The sequence below is a fragment of the Neomonachus schauinslandi genome, chromosome 6, assembly GCF_002201575.2.
Source record: "Neomonachus schauinslandi chromosome 6, ASM220157v2, whole genome shotgun sequence".
NCBI classification, from domain to species: Eukaryota; Metazoa; Chordata; class Mammalia; order Carnivora; family Phocidae; genus Neomonachus; species Neomonachus schauinslandi.
This window is the reverse complement of record NC_058408.1, coordinates 50,475,001-50,488,044: the sequence shown is the minus strand read 5'-3', so window position 1 is coordinate 50,488,044 and position 13,044 is coordinate 50,475,001.

The following is a 13,044-nucleotide window of genomic DNA, read 5'->3' as shown; positions in this document are numbered from 1 at the left end:
CTTTGGATATAAGAAAAAAATACAGGGGCGCCTGGGTGGCTCAGTTGGTTAAGCGTCTGCCTTCAGCTCAGGTCATGATCCCAGGGTCTTGGGATCGAGCCCCACATTGGGCTCCCTGCTCAGCAAGGAGCCTCCTTCTCCCCCTCCCTCTGCCTCTCCCCCTGCTCATGCTCTCTCTCTTTGTGTCAAATAAATAAATAAAATCTTTGGGCGCCTGGGTGGCTCAGTTGGTTAAGTGACTGCCTTCGGCTCAGGTCATGATCCTGGAGACCCAGGATCGATTCCCGCATCGGGCTCCCTGCTCAGCAGGGAGTCTGCTTCTCCCTCTGACCCTCCCCACTCTCATGTGTTCTCTCTCTCTAATAAATAAATAAAACCTTAAAAAATATAAATAAAATCTTAAAAAAAAATACATAGAAATGTTTAGATAAACAGAAACTGAGTTAATCACACAAAAGGGAATTCTAATGGATATTCTTGAGATTGAAGGAAAAAGACCCTGGATGTACATCAGAGGTATAGAAAGAAATGAGCAATGAAAGGGGTCAGTTTAAATGAACAATGTATAAAACAATAATAAAAGTTTTGTGGTGTCTAGGATTTAGCTAGAGAAGTAAAATATATGACAGCATTAAACATGTAAATTGGAATGAGGGTAAATGTAATAAAGGATTCTCAGGCCTTTGCATTGTTCTGGAAGTTAAAGTTATTGATTATCAGACTGGTGAGTGAAGGATGCATGTTTTAATGTCTAGTGTAACTATTAAAAAATACAGAAACAATATATCATTTACAATTTAATAGAATAATAAAAAATGGTAAATATGTTCAAAAGAAGGCTACACCGTTCTCCTGAACCTTGTGGTATCCTTATATACCACCTTTTATCATGAACACATACCAGTATTCCTTGATTACTTACAGAAAAAGAAGGGTGTGTTACCTTAGGGTGAAGAAAAAATGTCTTGAAATAGCATTGAGGAGTAAGGAGAACACTAATTCTACGCACAATTTGGGGGTTACTGGGATATGAGAAACACCATTTGAGAAGGATTCAAGAGAAGAAATGTCCATGAGGAATATATATATATTTTTAAAGATTTTATTTATTTATTTGAGAGAGAGAATGAGAGAGAGAGAGCACATGAGAGGGGGGAGGGTCAGAGGGAGAAGCAGACTCCCTGCTGAGCAGGGAGCCCGATGGGGGACTCAATCCTGGGACTCCAGGATCATGACCTGAGCCGAAGGCAGTCGCTTAAACAACTGAGCCACCCAGGCGCCCAGTCCATGAGGAATATTAACTGCTGGTAATGTAAAAATATTTCCATGGCATGGAGGTTTCTGAGGGCACAGGTGAAAGGTTTGAGAGAAAGGATGGCAGTGGGAATTGGATCAGCAGGGGGAAGCTCTGAGCAGTAGAGGAAGGCATAGATTACCAGAGGCGCTTCCTAGGCAGAGAACAAGCATAACAGAGGTAGGTGGATACACTGAATTTAGATCACTGAAAGATTGTCTAGTGAACTGGTCTCGTAAATCCCTTGGTAAATGTTAAGGCCTGTCAGAAGCCTCAGCCAAGTATTGGGTGATTGGGCTTCTGAGAGAGTTCTAAAAAATGGCCTTCGAACAATCTTGTTTGTCCCCATGACTCGCACTGTGGAAATGGCAGCAATCTTTTGGCCTTTAGGTGACTTTGATTATATATTTGACTTGAAAGTTTGCAAAATTGTACTTATTTTCTTAAAATAATGTGTCTGTTAACAAGTTGAATTTACCCTTCCTTAAAAGCTAGGTAGTTTTTGGCCACGTAGCCATTCAAAAACTCAAAGCCATCTTTACGAAAAGAACAGAAGAGTCCAATAAACAGCCAGTTGAATTATGTGGCTCTAGAGAGCTATATAAATCAGTGTAGAATCCTAAGTCTTTTCGGCATGCATAGTGGTTTCTTATCGTCTCTTCCTCCCTTTTGAAATTCTGGTTTGTGCTCTGTGTTCAGTAATGATGGACTTACCTTGATTTCCCACAAGTCATCTCATAACTCAGTGTTGTAATAAATTCATCAACAAAGCTCATTTTAGAAATTACATATTCTATCCAATATATATTCTGTTTTCTATCAGTGGCAAAAGGCACACCATGATCTTCACTCCTTTTGGGTTCGAGTCTTTGGAATAAATGGTGAGACTCTCAGGTAGTTAAGGAAAACAAAGGGCATACTCTTGTGGTCATTAAATGAATTGGCTATGGCTGGAGTGTTGCCTTAGGAGTGACAGCAGTTGATTCAGTGATTAATCATTATCACCAACTCTGCAGTGGAAACTCATGGAGCATTTTAATGGTTTTAAATTCTTATTCTAAAATGAGAACATTTCATTTGAACTTGAGAATTATAAACTGAAAAACATGTGGTAAAATGTCAAGGTTCCGGTTTCTCCTGCTATATTTTGTCTTCTAAGTGGAAATGGAGCTGAGAGGTAGTGCATGGAAAGAACACTGATCATACCATTCCTTGAAAAGCTAACTACTCTTTCCCAATGTGTTTTTTATTTTCTGCTTTTGTGAATCTTAGAATAGAGGCTCCCAAAGGGAAAAAACATGGGACAGTGAAAGGATTTATCTCATATTGGGGAAAAAGTTATGTGTGAATAAAAGGAACTTATAAATGTGTGTGAACGCATGCATTTGTAGTCTTTGGAAAGGCTCAGGAAATTAACCTAATATCGCTATCTGGACCAATGGAGGAGCAAGCAAACAGGCATGCAGGTATTCATCTGCGAAGTGGAGCCTGGTAAGGAGGAGATGTCACCATTGGAAGGCAGGTGTTCAAGACCCCTCAGGTAGTTTGTTTCATTGTTTGAGCTGCTTCTCCAGCTCTGTGTTGGTCTAGCTTGAGCTTGAATTATTTTCTTCCCTTTTAAACAATTAAAAACATCTTTTTTTGCATTAAAAGCATTTTAAAAATGTAAAAAACCTTTTTAAAAAAGATTTTATTTATTTGAGAGAGAGTGAGCGAGAGAGAGAGTGAGCAAGAGAGAGAGAGAGAGCACAAGAGGGGAGGCCAGAGGGAGAAGCAGGCTCGCTGCTGAGCAGGGAAGCCTGACACGGGACTTAATCCTGGAACTCTGGGATCATGACCTGAGCTGAAGGCAGTTGCTTAACCAATTGAGCCACTTAGGCGCCCAGTAAAAAACATTTTTATAGTAAAAATAATACTTACAGGGTAGAAAATTATAAAAGTACACAAAAATATAAAATGCATTGCAATGGGGCAATTACACCCAGTCATAGCTTTCTTAACATTTGGAGTGTTCTTACATTTTAAAAAAAATTTCATATACATACAAACACACACACACACATCCCTACAATAGTATATTGGAGATTCTCAGTCCTGGTTGCACATCAGAAATCATCAATGTGCTTTATGTAAGAAAGAAGAATTGAACCTCCAGTCATTTAAATAATGCTTAAAGAATAATCATTATTCCTACCTCAAAAGATTAATAATATACACTTATTTTCAAGTTAAATTAAGTTTTAGAGGTTATAGGGCGCCTGGGTGGCTCAGTCGTTAAGCGTCTGCCTTTGGCTCAGGTCATGATCCCAGGGTCCTGGGATCAAGCCCCGCATCGGGCTCCCTGCTCTGTGGGAAGCCTGCTTCTCCCTCTCCCACTCCCCCTGCTTGTGTTCCCTCTCTCGCTGTGTCTCTCTCTGTCAAATAAATAAATAAAAAATCTTTAAAAAAAAAAAAGTTTTAGAGGTTATAATATATGTGAATATGCATGTATAAAATTATGAAAAATGTATATAGCTTCTCATTTTGATTTTTCACTTAATTATTATAAGCATTTCCATGTCATCAAAATTCTTAGTAACATTACCCATAATGGCCACAAAAATTCCATCCTATGAAAACACCAAAAATTCCTTATTATTTTTTATTTCTTCTCTTATCATTGAATATTATTTCCAATAAATACAGAGTGATGAGCATCATGAGTTAAATCTGTATTCCTGTATCTGATTATTTCCTTAGGATAGCTTCCCTAGATGTGGACTCACTAGATGGAAAAAAGGAAGGGGCAACGTTTGGATCAACTAAATATGGGGGTGGGGTGATTGAGTGGCTCAGTCCCTTATGCATCCGACTCTTGATTTTGACTCAGGTCATGTTCCACATCAGTGTGGAGTCTGCTTATCTCTCTCTGCGCCTCCCCCAATCTTACCCTTGTGCGTACTCTCTCCCTCTCAAATAAATAAGATAATAAATAAATAAATAACAAAATAAAAAAGATTTTCTTTCTTTTTTTTAAAGATTTTATTTATTTATTTGAGAGAGAGAGAGTGCACATGAGAAGGGGGAGGGTCAGAGGGAGAGGCAGACTCCCCGCTGAGCAGGGAGCCCGATGCGGGACTCAATCCTGGGACTCCAGGATCGTGACCTGAGCCGAAGGCAGTCGCTTAACCAACTGAGCCACTCAGGCGCCCAAAAAGATTTTATTTCTTTATTAGAGAGAGAGAGATTGCATAAGCAGGGGGAGCGGCAGGCAGAGGGAGAAGCAGACTCCCCACTGAGCAGGGAGCCCGATGTAGGACTCGATCCCAGGACCCTGGGATTATGACCTGAGCTGAAGGCAGACGCTTAACTGGCTGAGCCACCCAGGCATCCCTAAATAAAATCTTTAAAAAAAAAAAAGAGAGAGAGGGAAAAAAAACAAAAACAAAAACATGTGGGGCACCTGAGTGGTTCAGTTGGTTAAGTGTCCGACTCTGGATTTCAGCTCAGATCGTGATCTCAGGGTTGTGGGATGGAGCCCTGTCTTGGGCTCCGTGCTAGGGGTTTAGTCTGCTTGGGATTCTCTCTCTTTCTCTTTCTTTTCCTCTGCTCCCCCAGCCCCCACTCTCTCTCTCTCTCTCTCGCTTTCCCTCTCATTAAAAAAAAAAAGAAGAAAGGAAAAGAAAACATGTTTTCCCAGGCGCCTGGCTGGGTCAGTTGGTAGAGCATGCATCTCGTGATCTTGAATTGTTAGTTTGAGCCCATATTGGGTGTAGAGATTACTTAAAAATAAAATCTTTAAATAAAAAAAAAAGAGAGAGAGAGAGAGAAAGAAAAGAAGCTTTCCTGGGAACCCCACAGCAGATTTCCACTTATATCTCATTGGCCAGAACAGTGTCAAATGGACATTCCTGAGTAGAAGGTCAAATGGGAAAAAATGCTGGGTGAGCCAACAAATGGAGTCCATCCTTACTGCTCTACAATTTTTCTACACATTATTTGTCCTTTTTTTTTTTGATTGTGGCACTAGGGTTTCTTAAGCGGTGCCTCAGTGTGTAGGGGTGCTGGGGCTTGCCCATGGTGCTCTTGATGTATAAAGCCAATTCTTCTTGAGCAATGACACCAGGAAATTGACAGCTAAGTGGATGTTGTATACAAGCTCATCATCTGTCATCTTCATGTGGCTGAGGGACCACTGCCAGACATAGCACCTTCTTTATCTGGAACTTGATCATGGTATTCACTTCATTGACTTTGGCCATCATTGTGGGTTAGCAAGGAAAGGAACTTGCTCGCCTTATTCAGGCCTGGGCCCCAGATTCATGGGATCTGTTTGATTAAAAATTCTAAAGCCAAAAATGCATCATACTTCTTGATGATCTTCTTATTCTTATTGAGTTCCTTCAGCACCGCAGTGTCCATGTGGGGGATATTCTTGTGGAAACAGCCTTGGCGTCCTCACATGCTTCTGGTCTCCTAGGACACACCTGGAGAATTTGGGGAGGGGAGTGAACTTAAGCCTGATGGTGCCCAAGAAATATTTGTCCTTGTGAGGGTCACACTTCTTCAAGCTGCTCTGCAGCTTCACTGTCTCCAAAAACTTCTAGTGCTTTTGCTGGTTCCCAAGTAGGATTTCCTATACAGTCTCATAGCACTCTTATTCTTTTTCATGGAACACAGTCATCTCTTCCCCAAGGTTTTGTTTTGTTGTGGTGGGAGGGGGCAGAGGGAAGGGGAGAGAGAGAGAATCTTTTTTTTTTTTTTTTTTTAAGATTTTATTTATTTATTAGAGAGAGAGACAGCGAGAGCAGGAACACAAGCAGGGGGAGCAGGAGAGGGAGAAGCAGGCTTCCTGCTGAGCAGGGAGCCCGATGTGGGGCTCGATCCTAGGACCCTGGGATCACGACCTGAGCCGAAGGCAGACGCTTAACGACTGAGCCACCCAGGCACCCGAGAGAGAGAATCTTAAGCAGGCTCCACGCCCAGCATGGAACCTGACGTGGGGCTTGATCCCACAACCTGAGATCATGACCTGAGCTGAAATCAAGAGTTGGACACTTAGCTGACTGAGCCACCCAGGTGCCCCATCTCTTCCCCAAGTTTAACAACCCTGAAGTCACATACAATTACTGCTCCCAGCTTGAAAACCTCATCTCTGAGTGATAATTCTATCTGGTCCAGATGTGGTTTAATTCAGTAGGTCTGGAGTCCAGCCCAAGTTTTTCTTTCTTTCTTTTTTTTTTTTAAGATTTTATTTGTCAGAGAGAGAGAGAGAGCAAGAGTGTGAGCACGAGCAGGGGCAGCGGCAGGCAGAAGGAGAAGCAGGCTCCCCGCCAAGCAAGGAGCCCGATGTAGGACTCGATCCCAGACCTGGGATCATGACCCGAGCCAAAGGCAGACACTTAACCAGCTGAGCCACCCAGGTGTCCCCCAAGTTTTTATTTTTAACAAGTTCCAGGTAATGCTGCTAGCCCAGGAATCATACATATCACATACATATAGTATGATATGATAACCAAGAAATTGATATTAATATAATCTGTTGACCTTATTCAGATTTCACCAGTTTTTTTTTTTTTAATTTTTATTTATTTATTTGACAGAGAGAGACACAGCGAGAGAGGGAACACAAGCAGGGGGAGAGGGAGAGGGAGAAGCAGACTCCCCGCTAAGCAGGGAGCCCGATGTGGGGCTCTATCCCAGGACCCTGGGATCATGACCTGAGCTGAAGGCAGACGCTTAACGACTGAGCCACCTAGGCGCCCCAAGATTTCACCAGTTTTATACTCTCTCATTTTTGTGTTTATGTGTGTGCGTATGTAATTAGTTCTGTGCAATTTTATTACACGTATAGATTTGTGTGATTACCATCTACAGTGAAGATACAAAATAGTTTCATCCAAGAAATGGCTTATGTTATCCTTTTATAGCCACCAGTGTCTCCCTCTTTCATCCTATCACCCAACATTTGGCAACTGCCAATCTGTTCACCATCTCTATAGTTTTGTCATTTTGAAAATGCTTTCATAAATGAAATCATAACCTTAAACTCCCCATTTTCCCCTTCTTCCAGCCCTTGGCAACCACCATTCCACTTTCTGTTTCTGTGAATTTGGTTACTCTACATACCTTATGTAAGAGGAATCATGCAGATGTCTTTAGTGACTGGCTTTTGCATTTAGCATCATGTCCTCCAGGTTCGCTTATATTGAAGTATATGTCATGCTTTTCTTCTTTTTAAAAGTTGAGTAATATTCCATTGTATGCATGTACTGCATTTTGTTTGTCCGTCTGTCAGTGGACACTTGGGTTGTGTCTACCTCTTGACATTGTGAATAATGCTATTTTGAACGTGTGTGTATGAATATCTTCTCAAGCCCCTGTTTTCAATGCTTTGGGGCAAATATGCAGAAGTGAAATAGCTGACTCATATGGTAATTCTACTTTAAATTTTTTGATGAAACACCATACTGTTTTCCATAATGGCTGTGCCGTTCTACGTACTAACTGTGCACAGGGTTTGTAGTTTCTCCATGTCTTTACCAGCACTTGCTATCTTCTATTTTTTTTTGGCAGTAGCCATCATAATGAGGGTGAGATGGTATCCCTTGTGGTTTTTGTTTGCATTTATCCAATGATTAGTAATGTTGGACATCTTTTCATGTGCTTGTTAGCCATTTGTGTATCTTCTTTGGAGTAATGTTTATTCAAGTCCTTTGCCCATTTTTAAATTCAGGTTTCTTGTTGTTGTGATTGAGTTGTAGGAGTTCTTTTCATGTTCTGGATCTTAATCCTTCATCAGATATATGATTTGCAAATATTGCTCCCATTTCATAGGTTGCCTTTTTACTGTATTATGTTTTGGTGCACAGAAGTTTTTAATTTTGAAGTAGTCCAATTTATTTTCACTTTTGTTGCCTGTGCTTTTGCTGTCGTATTCAAGAAATTATTGCCAAATCCAATATGATGAAATCTTTTCCCCTGTGATTTCTTCTGAGAGTTTTATAGTTTTAGCTTTTATAAGTAGTTTCTTTGATCCATCATGTGATATCTTTGATTCGTTGAACCCTGTGAATGTATCACCTCCAAAAATTTCAAATAGAAAAACTGATAAAGGAAAACTTTGAGGCTTTTATTGGGTTGGAGTTAAACTAATACAATCATTTGCAAGAAATTAACAACTCTGTAGTATTCAGACTTCACATATAGGAAATTATTATGTAAGTTTATTTATTCATAGGTTTTTTTAATGTAGCTGATTAAATATGTGAATTTTTTTTAGACAGGATTTGCATGTTTCACTATTGTTCCTAGGTACAATATATTTAATTGCTATTCTAAATACTGCATGTCCCTATTATGTTTTCTCACTGTTTTTTACTGGCTTTAAGGAAAACTATGTTAAAAAAAATTTGTATTGTGTATTCACTTCGATGAACTCTGTTAGTTATAATATTTCTAATACATTTTCCAGTTGTTTCTATAGAACTGTCTGCATGGAAGAAAATACATGCACTGATCTCTATTTCCAGATGATATGTTTATCTACTGGTATAACCCTAGAGCATCAATTTAAAATTATGGGAGAGATCAGTAAGGTGGTTATCTCTAAAATGAATATAAGCATAGATGGTTTTCCTTTATATCTAGAAAACATATTAGAAAATCCCCTTCAGGTTATAGGAAAAATGTATAAACACCAAAAATAAAATATTCTTCCATTTAATTTTATTTGTAAAATCCTTACTACAGAGTTTAGGTACTGAGAGCACAGACTTTATACAAACTTGACGTTTAATAACCATGTAACTTTGGGCAATTAACAACCACTGTGAGCCTCGGTTTCTGCATCTGAAGAGTGTTATTATAGTCTCTACCTTATGAGGTTGTTGTGATGATTAAATTATCTATATGAAATGCTTAGTTTAGTGCATGATACATAATAAACATTAAATATCTAGAGCAAACATCTAGAACAATGTTATATAGTGAGCTTGTAGCAAGCATTCCTTTATTTTCTATGACACTAAAGAGGATGTTCTTAGTGTTTCAAAATTAAGCATCATGCCTACCAGAGATGGTTTTACCTTGAATGACGCTTCAGATTCGGGGATTCGCACTTACACGTGTCCCCTCCAAGGTTCTGGACAATGTGTTCATGTGATTACATACTTCTACAAAATTTGCAAAAGTAAAATATTTATTTATTTAAAAAAAATTTTTTAAATTTAAATTTTAGTTAACATACAGTGCAGTATTGGCTTCTGGAGTAGAATTCAGTGATTCATCACTTACATACAACATCCAGTGCTCATCACAACAAGCAAAAGTAAAATATTTAAACACAGTTTGCTAAGATTGCCACCATTTCTTTTCATGTTGGCTTCCCCTCCGGCATAATTGTGCTATTGCCAGTTGGCATTGGAGTTACTGTGGTATATCAGTTATTTATTGCTATGTAAAGATACAACCCTCCAAAATTAAAACAACAATCATTTATTAGTTCAAAATTCTGTGGGTGAGCAATTTTACCTGGTCTCTACTAGATGGCTCTGCTGTTCTCTCCTGGGCTCACTCACGTGGCCACAGGGGTGGCTAGGGCAATGAAGAGTTTCTGATGGCTTTACTCATATGTCTGGGCAGGTGGGGAAACTGGACTTCATGTCTCCAGCGTCTATTAGGTTATCATAATAACTATATTCTCTTTACCAATACCAAACTGTCTTGATTTACTATAATTTTTTTTTAAGATTTTATTTATTTATTTGACAGAGACACAGTGAGAGAGGGAACACAAGCAGGGGGAGTGGGAGAGGGAGAAGCAGGCTTCCCACGGAGCAGGGAGCCCGACATGGGGCTCGATCCCAGGACCCTGGGATCATGACCTGAGCTGAAGGCAGATGCTCAACAACTGAGCCACCCAGGCACCCTGATTTACTATAATTTTGACTCCTCCAACTTTGCTCATCTTTTCAGATTGTTTTGGCAATTCTATCCTTTGCTTTTCCATACAACTTTTAGAAGAAGCATGTTAATATCTATCAAAAAGCTTGCTGGAATATCTACTGGGATTGCACTGTACCTACAGATCAAATTGGAGAGAATTGGTATCTTAACAATATTGAGTCTTCTAGGGGCACCTAGGTGGCACAGTCAGTTGAGCATCTGACTCTTGATTTTGGCTCAGGTTGTGATCTCAGGGTCGTGAGATCAGGCCCTGCATTGGGCTCCACGCTGGGAGTGGAGTCAGCTTGGGATTCTCTCTCCGTCTCCCTTTGCCCCTCTGGCTTGTGCACTCTCTTTCTCTCCCAAATAAATAAATAAATCTTTTAATAATTTGAGTCTTCTAGTCCATTAATGTGGTATATCCATTTATTTAGATCTTCTTTTATTGATGATTTGTAGTTTTCAATATACAGAACCAATTCATATTTTGTTAGATTTATTCCTAAGTATTTCACTTCTTATTTGATGTCGTCATTGGTATTTTTGTTAATTTGAAATTCCAGTTGCTCATTGGTGACATATAGGACTATAATTAACTTTTATATGTTCACCTTGAACTCTATAATCTTGCTACATTTATTTCTTAGTTCTAAGAGATGTTTCATAGATTATTTGAGATTTTCTACATAGTCATGGCAAATAGAGACAATTTTATTACTTTTTTCTTTTTCTTTTTTTTAAGATTTTATTTATTTATTTTAAAGAGAGAGAATGAGAATGAGTGACTTGGGGGCGGGGAGCAGAGGGAGAAGAACAAGCAGACTCCCTGCTGAGTCCAGAGTCCAGCACAGGGCTGATCCCAGAACCCTGAGATCATGACCTGAGCTGAAGTCAAGAATTGCATGCTCAACCAACTGAGCCACCCAGCTGCCCCTTATTACTTTTTTATTCAATCTTTATGACTTTTTAAAATTATTTTTCTTGCCTTATTGCACGGGTCAGGATTCCAGTATGGTGCTATATAGGAGTGGTGAGGGACGACATCTTGCCTTTTCCTGATCATCAGAGAAAACATTTCGTCTCTCACCACTCAACGTGATATCAAATAAGAGTGATGAGCAAGTGGTAGGTATTTTGTAGATGCCTTTTATAATGTTAAGGAAGTCTGTATTTTCAGTTGCTAAATTTTTTTTTTTTAATCATGAATGGCCATTGAATTTTGTTTGATGCTTTTTCTGTATCTAATGAAATGATCAGATGATTTAAAAAATTTGTTAATATTATTTATTTGATTGTTATTTAAATATTGGAATGGCTTTGAATTCTTAAGATAAACCCCATTTGGTGAAGAAGTGTTCTTCTGGATTAAATTAGCTGATTCAGGTTTCTGTAGTAATTGTTCTTTTCCTTACCATCTAAGATGTAGGTTTTAATTTGGCATTCTATTTCAGATTTCCTTGATTTGTTCTTATTTCAGTCGTTTTCCTTTATTTCAATTTATTTTCTGTTTATGACTTCATCTCCTGCTTAATAAAGACTGTATCTTCTAGATTATTTTGGAAGACACCAAGTTAATTACTTTTAAAAGATTAAACTTTTTATTGTATAATGGGCTTGTTGGTATGTAACTCTCTTATGTGGGCCTGCTGGACTGGCATTAGATCTATGATTTACTAGAGCATAAGATGCAATTTTTTTCCCTGGTATAATGTGGGATGAAAAATTGTATCTCCAATAGGATTTTTATTTAGACATACATAGGCAACTAAAAATGATTGGTTACAATATACCTCCTAATACCCTGTCTGCTTTCTACTGCAATGAGCACTGGAGATGGTAGTCCTTGAATAGATATAGAAAGAAATAATAAATAGAAGAATCAAAAACATGGCTATTTTTTTATTCTGGCTTTGGCTGATATAGTTGAAAGATAGTCATTTGTTTTGCTGGTTCTTATATTCCCTGTATCTCAGAGTTGGAGACACATAATGAGAGAGAGGCAAAGCCTTTTCCTCCCTTTTTTGGCATTTTCTATGTTATTTTATTTAGATTGTGGAAAATGTGATTTATAGTTCAGGAATGTTTCTTAATCCATTTTGATTGACAATGCAGCTAGTGGAAATTCCCCTTGGAAATGTCATGTGGTCTTCTTATTTTTAGCTTACAATGTTATACCCAATTTTTGTCATTTTGTATATTGTGACAGATTTTTAGTGGTGAGTTGAATGTGAGTTGAGTTGTATCAGACAATGCCAATGTGTTGCTATACCAAGAAACAGCCTGAGGTTTGTGGAACAACTCTTACAAAGTCATATGGCCTGTAAATATGAAAGTTTATATTTAAGGTTAGTTTTGTTTTCTCTAAAGTCCAAAGGTCTGGGATTATAATGAAGTTTAAGAGAGTTCAGGGGCGCCTGGGTGGCTTAGCTAGTTGGCGTCTGACTCCTGATTTTGGCTCAGGTCATGATCTCAGGGTCATGAGATGGAGTTGCGCATGGAGCCCTGTGCTGGGCATGGAGCCTGCTTAAGATTCTCTCTCTCTCTCTCCCCCTCGGCTCCCTCCCCACCTTTGCCCTGCTTGCACACTGCTCTCAAGCTCTCTTTAAAAAAAAAAGAAAGAGTTCAATACAAGTGAGGGAATGAAATTGTTCTATAGAGGAAACACAGATTTTATAAGTTTGGGGCCATTTTACAAATAAAATCCAAAGTGTGGCTGTGCCATCTTGTAACTGAAGTGAAGTGTTAGTAGATATATTGGAATTGAGGAATTTTGTAGCCAGGGAACTAGGTGTTAAGTCATTAAGAATGGGAATGGGATTGGGTAG